The sequence below is a fragment of the Atta colombica genome, unplaced genomic scaffold (genome assembly GCF_001594045.1).
Source record: "Atta colombica isolate Treedump-2 unplaced genomic scaffold, Acol1.0 scaffold194, whole genome shotgun sequence".
Classification (NCBI taxonomy): Eukaryota; Metazoa; Arthropoda; class Insecta; order Hymenoptera; family Formicidae; genus Atta; species Atta colombica.
The window spans coordinates 74707-91369 of NW_017259287.1; the positions used below are offsets into that span (position 1 = coordinate 74707).

At 32.0% G+C, this 16663-nt stretch overlaps 1 protein-coding gene across 1 annotated transcript in view; it reads left to right on the forward strand.

Moving 5' to 3' along the window:
* Nucleotides 1-16663, forward strand: part of LOC108686832 (glutamate dehydrogenase, mitochondrial) — a 109194-nt gene that overhangs the window by 32581 nt on the left and 59950 nt on the right. The gene's annotated exons all lie outside the window — the stretch shown is intronic.

Genomic DNA, 16663 nt, shown 5'->3' on the forward strand with positions numbered 1-16663 from the left:
TTTTTCATATGATTTATACATGTGTGAAATTAAGTATGTGAAATTAAACATGACGCTACCCAATGTCTGTCCTCTAACATGGCAGCGAAGTTGACAATCTATTTATAGAAGTCTGTGAGTGTGACATTATAAGTCAGAATTAGTTGAAGGTAAAGACCATAGATATATAAGATAGACTCAACATTAGTTATATATACCTGGGTTTAGCAGAACGATGCGAGAAGCAAAATATTGAAGCAATCTATTTTCTGCGCTCGTATCTTGACAACTTTGATAATACTCAAGAATTCTACCTTTCTACCGATTTTGATGAAAGTACGCTCATTCGATGCGTTTTGCACGAAATGAATCTGGTAAAACAAAGTGACGCTCTGCTCCGTAGACCGAAATATTAATCATTGAAGTTAACGACTATTAGAAAATCTGTCACATCAATAGAGCATGAATGTGTAAGTTAGGCTAGAATAGCCAGCAAACGAGAATGGATTGAAATGGATTAAAATGGATTTTCAGATTTTCAGAAATACGGATTCATAAATGTTAAAATGAATTTTTTTCAATCCTGAATGCATTTTTATTCATTTATAGGCATGGAGTATATCTCTATGCTTTTCAATCTAAAAATAATATTATGGTATTTTGTGTACATTGTGAATACTTTGTACATTGTAATACTAACTAAGTTAATTCAAAATTGTGAATAGGAAATGCAGTTTTTTTAATTCAATTGAATCTAAAAATAATATCAGTCATTTCTGCATCGGGAATATTGTACAATTTAAAATTATGAGTAGGAAATTCTTCGTTTTAATCCAACTAAGTTCAAAAGAATTTGTAACATAAAAATAATTTAGTTATCTTCTTTATTTCTCTTTGATTAGAAATAAAATGAATGATTGATGACACTAGCAAACTAAATCGAGCATATCCTAAATATTACTCTGATTGAGGCGCGAAATCGGCCAAATGAGATTAGATTATTCGTTTTTTATCCAATGCCCAATGTCGTCTTATAATAATGTAAATTGTTTATATTTCATTATATCTATTAAATGATGATATTTTTATTGTATCTATAATTTCGTGCGCTAGATTAACTGGTTATAATTGAAGTACACAATGAATAACATACATTATTAATTGAAGAAGTGATGTAGCAGGTAACGCAGAAGATTCATAATCCAGAGGTCCCAAGTTCGAATTCCAAGGTGCGTTTTTTTAATATCAATTTAAAATAGTTAATTTCATGTATAATTATTATAAATATCTTAGGATTAAAATTTAGCCTTAAATATAAATAATGTTTTTTTTTTTTTCGAAGTGTCAGCTCGTATCCCATTCATTTCAGACAATTTCAATCCAATCAATCCATTTCAATTCGTTTTCATGGATTAAAATACGCATTCAAAAAATTTTAATCTATTTTAACCTATTCTTTCGTTTACTGGGATAAATATTTTTGCTTTAATCTCATTAAAATCGGTGAAGAAGATAGAATTCTTGACTATTACCGTTACTTTTATATTTTATTTTATTTTTTTCAATGATATAAATGTCAAGATGTATGCGCAGAAAAAGATAGATTGCCCCAATATTTTGTCTCTTACATCATTCTGCCAAATCCAGCATATACTATAGAAAAGTGTATGGATATTGGATTTATCTTTATATTTATGTCTTATATCTTATATATTTATCTTATATATATATGAAGACGCACACACCAGTTTGTGAAATATGGGATGGTACATGAAATGCACGTGAGATGCAAGATACTATATTTTTTACCAAATTTACTTTATATGTAACATTTACTCAGATTGGGAAGTAATACATTACTTGTAACGACGTTACAAGTTACATTTTCATTACTTTTTTTTTGTAACGCCGTTACTTTTTTTTATTAGTAACGAAAAATAAAATACGATGTAAAAATTTATTTATTGAATAATGAAATTGATCCCGTTACTCTTGTATTATTATTTTTCTATAGATCACGGTCGTCACGGACAATAAGATTATAGATAAATAAACTAAATAAACCAAAAACTTTTTGTTTCATTCAATTCTCACTTTAGCATAAGAATATTAAAAACTAAAATATCTATTATATAATAAAATACTATAGAATTAAACACAAGTATATAAAATATTAATAAAAGATAAAAATGTTCAAAGATAAATATTTTTCTAAATGTCTTATATTTAATTTATATTCTGTCTTACCATTCTTATTATTTAGCATTTAATTTATATTCTATCTTAGAAACTTGTTTTAACATTTTAAAAAGTGTAATTATGCAGAAGACAGGCTTATTTATCGATTTTGATGAAATTAGGTCGTTCACATTTGTGCATGAAATGAATGAATCTGACAGATTTCTTTACTTTAATAGTCATCAATTTTAACTATTAATATTTAATTCTTTCTTCTGTCTTGGTTCGTCGAACAGAGCAATACTCGTACTTATTTTTCTGCTAGATTCGTTCATTTCGTGCAAAGGTGAGTAGGCCTGTCTCCTGCATAATTACAAAAAAAGTAATGGAAAATAATGATTTTTATTTTTAAGTAACGGTAACGCGTTACTTTTAAAAAGTAACTTTCCCCTCTGAGGATTCACACCTTATTTACATATATTTTGAAGAAAATTAACAGAGAATTGGTATAAAATTAATTTTTAAAGATTGGAAAATTATCTTTAATGAATAACATTTAATATCATGTTAACATTTAGTATGATCGTTTGTTGTCTTACAACCTTTTGGAGATGCGCCATTATGTCTGATTAATATAAATCTTTAGATAATGATACAATTGAAGTGAACGAAAACGTTTTTGAATCTTTGCCATACTTTTTGTTTCCGCGAAAAACAATATAATATTTTCACTTTTTACTCAACATATTAAGTCACTGTTCATTGTTGGTCATTTCATAAATTGTTGTGAACGCCCTTACTTTCTCCCAATTCCGAATCATGATGTTACTTCTAACAATTTTTACGAAGTACGGAATATGTCCATATAAAACAATTTAATATTCCACAGTTTTAATGAGATAATATTAAGAAAAAAATACTATTTTGCAACATGAGTGTAAATATCATTTCTGATATATTTCTGATATATTTTTACATGTATGTACATACGTTAAATACGAATATGTTATTACATCACAATTTTGAACAAAATAATTTTAAAAAGGCAAAAAACAATGATTTTGAAGGTATAACTAGTTTTTGCTTAATTTCATGAATGCTTTATCAAAGTAAACCAATTTTTAATTTTAAAATGCATTCTGGTTCAGTATTTAATATGATTTTGTTTTTCCAAGATATAAAAATTTGTAGATACTATTCTTTTCTCATGTTTAACATTGTTTGATAAAATTAACTTTTTCTTTCATTATTTGTGATAATAATCATATCCAACATATTTTTACTTGCTGAAGTTGGCAAAAGTCAAGAGACGTGGTAGTATCTTGCGCTAAGAATATGCGCAGTGACAGCATATTCTTATAGATAGCGTCTGAGACTGACCGTGTATCTTTATGCGATCTGTTTTCCAAAATCACGATTATTGGATCTTAGTAAGAGTTGAACCGATCAAGTTCTAAATAGGCTCAATTGAACTTCTACTCAAAATATATCATAGTGTTTTTATTTTTTTTTCTGCGTGCTCTACACAAAGATATTGCAATGTAAAGTTCTGATGTGTGCAACTTTCGCGATTTCGTTTTAAGAAACTCTGGTATCCTTTTGATATTTTTGGTGTAAGAAGCGCTAACAATACATCAGCAATACAACGCTGTTATATCTTATGCACTATTTGCATTTTCCAAGGGATTTAAACCATAGACTTCTATATTGCTTGCAAGGGATTTAAACCACAGACTTCTATACTGCTAACTTTTCTCAGATACATGGCTCCCAAAACCATGTACAGAATTAATGCGCGTGTGCGGTGTTAGAGGGTCTTCTGGCTAAAACATGTGTAGTATATATGTTAGGTTCAGGACATATATATGTTAGTATATATGTCAGACTTCATCATCACTACATTGACATTACGCTCTGCACAAATATTTAAATAATACCCATCTCCTCTTAAAATCATTCTTGCATATTCTTTTTCCTAAATCCTATACTTTCCTTACTGCCATTTTTGCTTTCTTTCCAATCTCTTTTATATGCTCGTTATAATCACCTATTCAATGTAAAACCTAAATGTTTAAATTCCTGAATCTCTTTTATTTCTTCTCCATTTCTATTTTTCTTTTCTTTCTCTTCTTCCCTTATTATCTACCATTATTTTTGTTTTTTTCTATATATAATTCTAATTCCCAATCTTCCAAAAATCTCTGAAAGTTCCCATGATAGCTTGTAATATCTTTCTTTTGACCACAAACACAATATCATTTGCATGTACCAAGGACTATATCCTATCTCTTTCTACTTTTACTGCACATATCTCTTTTTTTCTAGCTCTTTATCTAAATCTACTATATACAAATTGAAAAGGAGTGGATTCATTACACATCCCTATCTTATTCCTTTTCTTTTTCTCCTCTAACTTCTTCTCTCTTAGTTCCTCTATTGTTACATTAAAATCTCCTGTTATTAGATATCTCTCTTCCCCTTTATTTTCTTCCAACTTTTTAATTTTTCCTCTAAATTTTTATGTTCTTGTTCCTTATATACCAAGATCATAACTAGTTTTATATTCGCTCCTTTAAATTCTGATGTTATTTCTTCTTCCTTTGTTTTAATTATATGTTCTTCCTTTTTCTCTCTAGTCCTTCCTTTTATTCTTTTTTTTATTTTGTTTTTTTTTTATTTTATTCTCATTCGTCTATTTTAGGCAATCTATTCTTCATGCCTTCCTTTTTTCTTTGACCCATGTCTCATTAAATTTAAATTCACAAAAAGTTTTCCACTTCCAGAAGTCTATGTCCTTACTCCCTCCTCCTCCCCGCCCATGCTATATTCTAAAATAAAATCCTCCTTGCCTCCCCTCCTTAAACCTCTCCTCTCCTCTCGTATCCTTTTTCCTTCTACTTTTCTTTCTCCTCTTGTATTCTTTCTTCAATTCCCTTCTTCCGTCTCCGCGGACCCCGTCCTAATCTTTCATGTTTCTGCCAAAATTCTGCTCTTCCATACTATTTTTCTGCTGTTATTCTTTCTTTCTCTCTATTTTGTTTCTTCTCATCTCTTTCTTTCCTTTGCTTATTTTTCATACTATTTATCCCCTTATTCGGATCTACCTCTTTATCCTTACTCTTTTTCTTTCCTCTTTTTCTCTTCTTTTTCAATATTCGCCCAGAATTTCCAACTTCTTTTTCCTCATTTTTCCTAAACCTACTGTGATATCTGATTTATTATTTTTCTTTGATCCTATTTATTGACTTTCATTTATTTTCTTTTGCATCTTCTTCTCCTCCGTTGAAATCATTTTCCACAAATATATTCTTTTTTAGTTTATATTTATTTCTCATTATCTTCCGTTTGTTTTCTACACTCCCCACTCTTATAATTATTACCGCTTATCTTATAGTTTACTCCTACCTTTTCTCTTAGAAATTCTCGTACCCGTGCCTTTCCTCTCTCTGTGTCTTTATTTCTTACCTATGTCACAATATTAATTACTATACACTTTCTTTCCTCTCTGTCTTTTTCGGACATTATTTTTCTTATTTTAACTATCTCCTTCATACTTAGTTTATCCATACTTTTCTCCGATATATTGTAGAAATGCTACTCCCTCTCTTATTAATTACACTGCTACCTTCGTTAAAGACATTTCTGCCCTCCTCCTTCGTCTTCCATTTTCTCTATTGACCAGATCTCTAGCTGTTTTTTAAAAACTTATTATATTCTCTATACTCTCTTTTTGCTACTCTCTATGCTTTCTGTCTTTCTTTGAAATCCTTTTTTAACCTCTTCACATTTCCCTTTTCACATTTTCCCTTTCTATTATTTTTTCCTTCAATGCTTTAATTTTTTCCTTTTATATTCTCTCTTTAGGAAACTATTTGGGACTATTCGGGATACTTTTTTTTTCTTTTACGTCTCCTGGATCCTGTAGTCATAAAAAAAATTCATTAGACGGTTTGAAAGGTTGAACCTTACTGTCTTCACAATGCCATTATAGATTGGATACAAAATTGTACTTATTTCGAAATATATATAAAAATGTCGATCAGTGAAATGTTCCGAATAGACTTTTACTTATTTAGGACAAGTCTGGGGCTATTCGGGACAGTCCAGAAAAAATTTGGAAAAAACTAGTTTTAAGGCTTTATTTTTGGTGTTACAGAATCAGATTAAAAGTCGAATTAAAATATCTTGTTGATAGAATAATTTAGTCTTTATTAAAATACAATCGATTACACGCTACGTGTTCACACATGTCGAAAGACGATGTAATGATCTCTTTCGTATTTGACTCGCGTATATTGACTTTCGTATTTGCCTTTTTTTCTCTGCTTCGTATAGCTGAGCGGCCTTCAGACTAAATGTATACATGATACTTTTCTTGCGAATACTATATTCCTTATAATTGTCGTGCTTTAATAGAATTGCAGCTGAGGCAGTAGCGATGCATTCACCACAATTTTATTCAAAAAAGTTGCATACAAGTAAAGTATTAAAAAAGCCACACACACAATAGCCATCAGATTCATTTTTTCAGAGGTTTTTTGTTCCTGTTTTCTTTTGTTAGAAAGCTGATTTATGACGTCAGGGACCGTCAAAATTTCAGACGATCTTTTTTTACATTCTTTGCGTGACTCCTTTCTCGCGACAGTCTTCAAAAATGGAATTGACTGAAAGAATGTGTCCATCTTGATTGTTATCGCTGATAGTTTTTCTCATCATTATCCATTAAGGACGTTTGTAGAGTTTCTTTGGGGAGAGCTCATGTCTATAGCATTATTTGAATTAAGACGATCGATTAATTGGCTGGGTAGAAAATCAATGTCCTGAAACACATCCGAATTTAATGGCGAAATTTCAACTGAATCCTACCTTGATATTTGTGTTCGTGGCCGCCAATGGTAACGGTAAACTAATAATAGCTGGCAAATTGTATAGATATCGTTTTTCCTGGATTATTCATCATCCAGATACAATGGATATTCGCCTTTTTTAGCGCATCACGTTACGATCGAGGGACTGCAACTTGTGCGTAATATGTAGTATTAGATGTACAACTTTGCTTCCGCCGTTTTCCTATAGATGGCTTTAGTGATAAGTGGTGGTCGAAATAAATAGATCATAGACGTCATACAATAAACTTGGGCATCTGTCAACATAACCCCATAGAACCATTAATCGATTTGTGTCGGCATCATAAAGTTATTCTCGATTGAAAATGTCGGTTTACGAGCCAAATTCTCGTCATTTGCGGGCGGTTTTAATTTTTTGCTTCAATATGAAGAAATCTGCGGCTGAGGCTCAGCGAATGCTCTCAAATACTTATGGTGAGGCCGCTATTAGTGAAAGAACGTGTCGTGAGTGGTTTCAACGCTTCAAGAACGGTGATTTTGACGTCGAAGACCGGCATAGCGGAGGAAGAGAGAAGATTTTCGAAGATGCAGAATTGGAGGCATTACTTGAGCAAGACTCGTGTCAAAATCAAGAAGAATTGGCACGATCATTGGGAGTGACTCAACAAGCCATTTCAAAACGCCTCAAAGCCATGGGAATGATTCAGAAGCAAGAAAATTGGATGCCGTACGAATTGAAGCCGAGAGATATGAACGGCGTTTGTTTCCTTGTGAACAGCTGCTTGAAAGGCAAAGACGGAAGGGATTTCTGCATCGCATTGTGACTGGGGACGAAAAATGGATTCATTAAGATAATCCCAAACGCAGAAAATCATGGGGAGTTCCCGGTCATGCTTCCACGTCGACGACCAAACCGAATATTCACGACTCCAAGATCATGCTCTGTATTTGGTGGGACCAGCTCGGCGTAGTGTATTATGAACTATTAAAACCGACTGAAACAATCACAGACGATCGGTATCGAACGCAATTGATGCGTTTGAGCCGAGCATTGAAAGACAAACGGCCGCAATACAACGAGAGACACGATAAAGGGATTTTGCAGCATGACAATGCTCGACCCCATTGCGAAAGTGGTCAAGACATACTTGGAAATGTTGAAATGGGAAGTCCTACCCCACCCGCCGTATTCTCCAGATGTTGCTCTCTCTGACTATCACTTGTTTCGATCAATGGCACACGGCCTGGCTGACCAGCACTTCCGATCTTATGAAGAAGTAAAAAATTGGATCGATTCGTGGATAGCCTCAAAAGATGACCAGTTTTTTCGACGCGGGATTCGAAAGCTTCGAGTTAAGCTTTCGATAGATAAATGGGATTCGTGGTTATCCAGTGAAAAAAGTATTGGATTGTTTGTCGAAGTACATATGTTTTTTTTTTTGCTGAAGAAATTGCAGAAAAAGCAACCACTTGAGTGGGCTGCATCGTCATTTCTAGTTGGGATACCGTTCGAGAAGTGTGACTTGAAATGGAAATGCGCGGAAAGAAAAAGAGTGGCAGGTCAGCTCCTTAAGCCGATATCGCTACTACCAGTGTAATAAGTGCGCCACGCTCGGCAGAAGTAATACGCCCAATTTGTTTGAAACCATATGGGTTGACAACTCTTTGAGGTGTTTGCACAGTGGTAATTCTCATTTCGTCCATGTTTCTGATTGCACGAGGAACCAGCAGCAAACGATCATGACACAGACTTGAGTAGGGTGAAAAATGCCTTAGTGTTATGCGATTGAAACTTGTGGCATGAACGAAGCTCGTAGCCTCGATTTTCTAATAGACAAGCATGGTTGACGTCATGAATTTCTGGAATCAATCTTCTCCATTTTTCTATACATTGGTACTACTGACAATTGTTGCTAGTACCAGCTACAACACAAATAAAAGTTGTTGTGAATATTCAAATGCCAATTCTCTTTTGGCGATAAACTAAAATAAATATCTGATTCTTTCAGAATGTATTATTCCATTAAATTCTGTTCATGTTCCGCAGTCAAAATCTCAACAAAAAATTGCAGAAAAGGGGAGCAACCACCGATCTTGATCTTGATGTATGTTATCAAAGTCATGATTCTGAGCAATCTCCAACAAGTTTTAACCGTCGCTCGTTATTCATTAAAAAGTTATTAACAAAAAAAGTTTAAAAAGAAACGTTTTATTTGTTTAGAGACATATACGACTTCCACATAGCAACCCCATCTTACTTGTTGATCTAATTTCGGAAATAATGTTGGGATAGTGTCCACTCTATGAATCAATAGTAATACGGATTGTGGTCCAACATTCGGGAAAAATATTTTTTTCAACCAAATTTTTACATGATTTGATGTTAATTTACTTGATTTGGAAGCTGTTACAAAAATATTAGATGCCTTGAATACATTTTCTTGAACTTTCAGACCCAATAACTTCTCGTAATACTATAAACAGAGACGACAATAACCAACTATCAGCGGATTTAGTTTGGTTGTATAGTGTAATTGGGTGTCGTTGCTGATATAGATTGTACATTTCAATTTCTATCTTTTTTACACTATTTTGTATTAAGTTCACCAAAGTGAAGTTGAAATTGAAAGCCATTCTAATCCGAATTATATTTTCTTGTCTGTAACCAATGTAGTATTTAATGTAGTATTTTCTATAAATGCGTCGCATTCCAAATCTTCTTTTGATAACATACTTTTTTTATGTTATTTTTCAAGATATGCTATATGTTTAATTTAAAATTTTTTTACCCAAGTTTCTGAAGTTTTAAATTCTGAAACATTTTCTTCCTCTTGTATCCGAGAAGCTCATCGAGCGATATTTATGTCATATATAATTATTCCTTTTTCAAATGCTTCATTAAAATGGTTTATGTATATTTAGTTTATGTATATTCAGAAATCTGTTATAATTTTTCAGATCTGCTACCATCATTGTAGTTATTAAATCGATCGTAACTTTCCTGAATTTATCTTCATTTAATTCCTTCAAGCGACTTTGGTTTGGTTTTCCCACTTTTCCAAGTTTCCACGTTGTTTTTTATATTTAGTTCATATTGCCGCTTCAAATATGTACATAACTTCTTCCGATAGATATACCTATTTTTCATTTTCCTCAAATAAATCAATATTTTTCGCAATAAATTTTATTTACAGATTTTTAGTGTATATACTTAGTATATTTAATATATAGATTAACAACAAGATCTTAAACGTAATATCATTATCTATTAATCTATTTTTAGTATATAGATTCATAATAAGATCTTAAAAGTAATATCAATTTAATATCAAGTTATTAAATTGGTTGTCATCAATTTAATTTATGATATTATCATAATAGTTCAGTTACGTTTATAAGTATATCTCATATTTTATTTATTAGATCTATATTTCTATTATGTATCTCGAGGTTTAGAAGGTGAAACATCCCATTGAAAATAATGAATTTTATCGTTTTAAAAAAATATTTTTAAAATTATAACATATATAAGAAAATGTTTTATATAAAAGTTGTCTAGTTTCTTATGCTCTGTATAACGATATAAAAGACAAATTGCAAAAAAAATTTTGCAGCAGATTGTTATAAACAAATTATAAAAAATTGATTGTAGAGATATAGTGACTATATCAATTGTATGGGAAAAAATATTAAAGAAACATGTATAATTCTTTCTTAAATTGTTCTTTATTTATATAAAAACTATTTGTTTATAATAATTAATTGCAAAATTGATTTTTGCAATGTACTTTTAACATTAAAAATATTTTTTCATGCTTTGGTCCTATTTACAATTGTCATTTCCTGGTTATCCTTAGTGTAGACATGGACAGAAACGAATTTTCATAATTATTTTTTTTTGCATAAACATAAAAAAATTTAAGCATGCTTCTTTAGCATCTCTACAATCAATTTTTATTAATTTGTTTACAATTTGTTGCAAAATTAATTTTGTTAGAAAATATCTTTTATGCCGTTGTACAGAACATAAGAAACTGTACATTACTGTAATTTATATAAAACATATTTGGGTGTACCTCACAGTTTAAAAGATATTTAAGGAAAACGACAATTCATTAATTTTGAGGAGCTATTTCACCCCCTAAACCTCAAGATAAGCACAAAAAAATATGGTCTAATATTTTTTATGCTCTACAACACAGCCAAAACTCATTAAATCGGTGAGAATCAGACGGTTTCCTTGCAAGTTCTATTATTTATATAAAAGATTTGATATCAACAACAGGCGCCGCTATGAAATCTCAAATCCAATAAAAAGTATAATCCAAATGGTGTTCTCTTTAATTTTTATAATAAAATCTAGGTATGTATCTTTGTTTCTTCTAGGCTTTTTCTATTGAAGTTTTTCCTATTTCTAAATGGCTTCAATTTTTTTTAAAAGAAATTATTATCACTATTCATAGATACTTTCTCTTCCAACTAAAGTAGTAGTAGTTATTTAATTCTCTTTCAAAACGTTATTATACACAAAATTGTATTATTTATTCAATTTAGGTGTTACTACTACAGAGAATTAATGAAATAATATAATTATAAAATAATTTAATTTAAATAGAAAAAAAGTTTTGTGTACAAATGCTTGACCCTGCTAGATTGAACAAGAAAAATTATGAAAACAATTCAAAAATTATATAATAGTAATCAATAAAAATAGAAATAATAAGATATAATAATTTAAGAGTAATAATGGATATAATCTGAATGTTGCACTGAATAAATATAAAGTTTACTGTTTATTTTTTTTTCATATCGCATGTCTTATAAATTCAAATTTATTTATCATAATCTAAACTTACAATAATCAACTAACAACTTTCATAACTTTCACAACTTATCTGACTGTATATCTTACTCATGTATACAGAATATCTCGCATATATCCAAAAAATCGCAATATCTCGGGAAATGATTCCGGACCCAAAAAGAGGCAAAAGTGGCTATATAAACATAGATCCGGAAATAATCCGAAATCGTTTTCGAGTTATAACCACTTTTATGTAAAAAAATTGTAATTTACTTTTCATAATCACAATCATAATTTATTTCATAGTGTTTTAACATAAATAATTACATTTCGGACTATTTTAGCGTTACCCAGGATGCGTAGTACAAGAAAAATAAATTACATTTTTAATAATCGTATTGTTTATTTAATTGCTCAAATTTTTTGAAATTGTCCATGCAAGATCGACTTGCAACTGTCAAGAATAAGCAATTGTGAATTAACTGCTTGAAGTCATTATACAAAAAAATGCAAATGCACAAAATGCCGCAAATGTTTCAGGTTTCATAATACGTTGCTACACATCGATCGCGAAGAATTTTTCATATAGAATTCGTCTAGACAAAGCACGCATCCAAACGGATCAGAGAACAGGAAGGAAGCTATGATCATGCATTGTGTTCAAAAAGGGAAATACGAAAAAACGCTCATATCAAGCGTTTCTATAGCATCTAGGAGAAAGAACCAGCTCTCAAGTCATTTTAGCAACGCGCAAGTATAGTACACGCACAAGTGTGTGAGCAAGTTAGGAAGCGCATGTTGGACCTCAGTCACATTTAGTCACCGAAGAACTTGAAAGATTACAATTGCCGTTTTGTACCATGTACCATTTTGATCAAAAAGTTCTCGGAATTACAGGTGATGTTCTGAGTCAGCTGATTTGAAAGTTCTGTTTTTTTTTATTAGGTTGCCACATCTATCATTAACATTCCCACCAAATTTTATCACCATAGCTTGACATTTGTAAAAGTTACGCCGTCTTGAGTACATCTACCTCTGCATGTATTTTCGATTTTTTACAGTTTTAAAAATGGAGTTGAATTTGTGAAAATCTTGGAAATGTTGGGAAACTGTTTCGGCAGTGATACTCTAAAGAAAACAGCCGTTTATGTGTGGCATGAACGCTTCAAAAGTGAGTCCATCGAGGATGACGAACGCAGTGACAGGCCGTCGACATCGAAAACCGACGAAAACATCAATAAAGTGAGAGAAATGTTGATCAATAACTGCAAATTAACTATCAGAGAGCTGGCAGAGGACTTAAACATTGAATCCATTCAGGACATTGTAGTTAATGGTTTGGATTTGCGCCGTGTTGCTGCAAAGTTGGTCCCGAAGGAACTGAATTTCATGCAAAAAAGGGACCGCGTTGTCATCGCCAAAGACATGATTTCCAAGGCTGAATCCGACTCAAAATTCATCAAATGCATCATTACTGGAGACGAGACGTGGATTTATGAGTACAACACGCAATCCAGACATCGGCGAGCTGAATGGAAAGCTTCAAATGAGCCAAAAAAAATCAGTCGTTTTCAATCGAAAAAGAAAGCGATGCTCATAGTTTTCATGGATTACAACGGTATTGTACATCACGAATTTTTGTCAGAAGGTCAGACAGTTAATAAGGAATATTATTTGGGCGTTATGAGACATTTGCGTGAAGCAGTTCGCCAAAAAAGAAAGGATTTGTGGGCAAACAACTCGTGAATTTTGCACTATGATAACGCACCGTCGCACAGTGCCATCATTATCCGTGAATTTTTGACCAAGAACGAAACGAATACCATCCAATAGCCATCGAATTCACCTGTGGTTCCCTGCAATTTTTTTCTGTTCGATCGAGTCAAAAAACCATTATGGGAAACGCGTTTTAACAACCGAAAGGAGGTAATGGAAAAATCGGCTCTGATGGCTATACCGACAATAGAGTTCCAGAAATATTTCGAGAGCTGGGTTAAGCGCTGGCATAAGTGCGTTACAGTCGATGGGGAGTACTTTGAAGGGGACAATATCACTTTTGATATAATAAAACTTTGTATTTTGAATTTTTTGAATGAATTCCGGGAACTTTTTGATCAAGGTAATATTATATGTAATATAAGTATTATGGTATAAATATCGAGAGATCGGTCAGAATTTGAATGAAATCTTAGAACGCAACATTAACTGATTTGAATTGTTTAGTTATTCTCATTATAACAGAGTAATTGCCATAAGTTCGATAAACAAGTTACTTAACATTTCGGAAGATCATAGATTGGTGAACCTTGCATTTGACAAGCCAGATCCAGTGGATATCTTATCTAATAGGTGCTATGTTGTTTTAAACAAGTTAAAAGAGGAAGAGCGCAGCCCACATGGCAAAAGACTCAACTTGGTTGGGTTATGAAGGAGAGCTTATCGAAGCAAAAACGAATAAAATAAAGTCAGTTATCTTGCTGGTGACGAAATAAACATTGAGCGATAATTTGTAGAAATTTTGGACTCAAGAATAGGTTCCTGAGCGCAGACAATACGAATGCACCAGAAGTCTATTATAAGAAGCGTTACAAGGACACAACAATACGAGACCTCACTAGAATATTTTTGGTGCGATTCTCAAAAAATGAGGAAGTCATGCTTGAAGTAGTCTTCTATCAAAGAAGAGTATACAGTTCAAGGACTACGAAAAGAGTGGACACATGAGTCTATAATATTTCTTAACATATTTACTGAGAAAGAGATATATTTTCTTCCCAGTACTGAAGCCGGATAATATTACAACGAAGCTCAAAGTTGTATTTGACTTCTGCAAAAACGGACAACAATTACTCATTAAATGATAAGCTTATGATTGGATCTGCAATTGGATTTGCAAGAGTTGTTATACATATTGTTGAGATTTCGCACATACGAATTTGTGACTACAGATGACAGCCATGTTTAGACAAATATTAATAGCAGAGAGATGGATCGCAAGTTGTAGTTAATCCTTTGGAAGAAGAGAGACGAAGATCCGTTCGAAGTCTTTTTGTTAAACATATGTTTACATATGGAATCAAATGCGCGCCTTATCTGGCTATGCGGTGTCTTATGCAGTAGGCAAGATAGAGAATGAATCGCAATTTCCACTCGCTCAGAAGGTTTTGATGTCAGATTTTTATGTGGATGATGTTTTATCAGGCCACGATGATTTAGAAGAAACTATTAAGTTAGAAAAACAACTTACTGTTTTACTGACTCGAGGTCAATTTTATTTAAGAAAATGGAAATTAAACGAAGAAAAAGTTTTGAGTCATCTAATGAGCGAAGGCAAGGCGGAAGATTTATTAATGATCAACAAGGAGGCATCATTGAAAGTATTGGGAATCTTTTGGAATCAAGATATTTTTTGCAGTACGATGTGAAGGGAGCTAAGATAGGACGATAACAAAACACAGTCAACAAAATATACTCTTGAAGATCGCCTAGATTTACGATTCTTTGAGTCTGCTTGGACTTGTTATGATTGCGAAAATTATAATGCAACAATTATGAACGCTTAATTTGACATAAGACGAGAATCTGTCACAAGAACTTCATAGCACATGGGAAGCTTATCAAGTATTGTGAAGCCAGCTCAGCCACCGATTGAAGATATCTCGTCATATAGAAAAAAAGGATTCTTCAAGAATCCTTTTTCTGCCTGTATGTAATTACTTATGATTTTGACTGGCAATTTGTATTTACATCTTTGTGTTAAAACTAGAGTAGCGCCTTTAAAGATTATGATTATCGCTAAATTAGAGCTTTGTGCTGCATTGTTCCTTGCCAAACTTTAAGACCGTTCAAGAGATAAAACCATTGAAGATAAAATCGAGGCTGTTACGGAGCAATTTAACTTTATTTATTGTCCTTGATTGAACAAATATATGTCCAAATACATTAAAAATTTTTATAGCCAATTGAACTTTGCAAATACAAACTTTAGGTCTGCAAGATGTTTGACAGCAGGTACCATCAGCAGAAAACTCTGTGGATATTTGTCGAAAGTCAACGCTATGGTGGAATGAACCGCGGTGGCTTCGGGAGGAGAATGCATAGCCAGAACAACTTGGTAGAGAGAAGGAATTAGAAATTTATCACTATCTTGGTGATTATTACAGGATTACTATCCGCGACATTGTCATTCAAACAACTTATCATGATTATCGCTTATTATAAATTAAATAGTAAACAAATTCAGGTCAACAAATTCAACAAGTTATAGTTAGATGTAACAAAATAATATTTATTATTTATAATTATAATTTTCAACGGTAAGTTTCAACGGTTTCGACTATACTTAATCCTCATCAGCCGCAGAAATACATAAATTTGTTGACCTGGATTTACTATTTATTAATTTGTTGTAAATTATACGAGCGAAAAAAATTGATATTAATTTACATTGTAATATTGTTATACGCTGATCTTATAATGGGAAATATTCCGTTCAAATATCACTGTTTTAATTTTAATTTTATTTATTGGGTGTTTGGTGAATATGTGAGTTATTTGTTAAAATGTTGGATCGATCTTAATTATAAAATTGTGAGGATCACATCTCAAGTCAGTCTCTAAAATCTTGTAAATTGCATGGAGTTACGCCTCTCATCTAAAACACATATCGGAAGTAAAACTTATTCTGGTCATTATAAGGCTAACGAGAAACTTAATAATGTATATGATAATTTTCGAAAACAGTTGCTTAGGATAGAAATTTTAGACTTATATAGGCTCGTGGATGATCTATAATACATAAATCATTGTCAATCATTTCACACGATTTGAATAACCTTCTTATATATATATATAT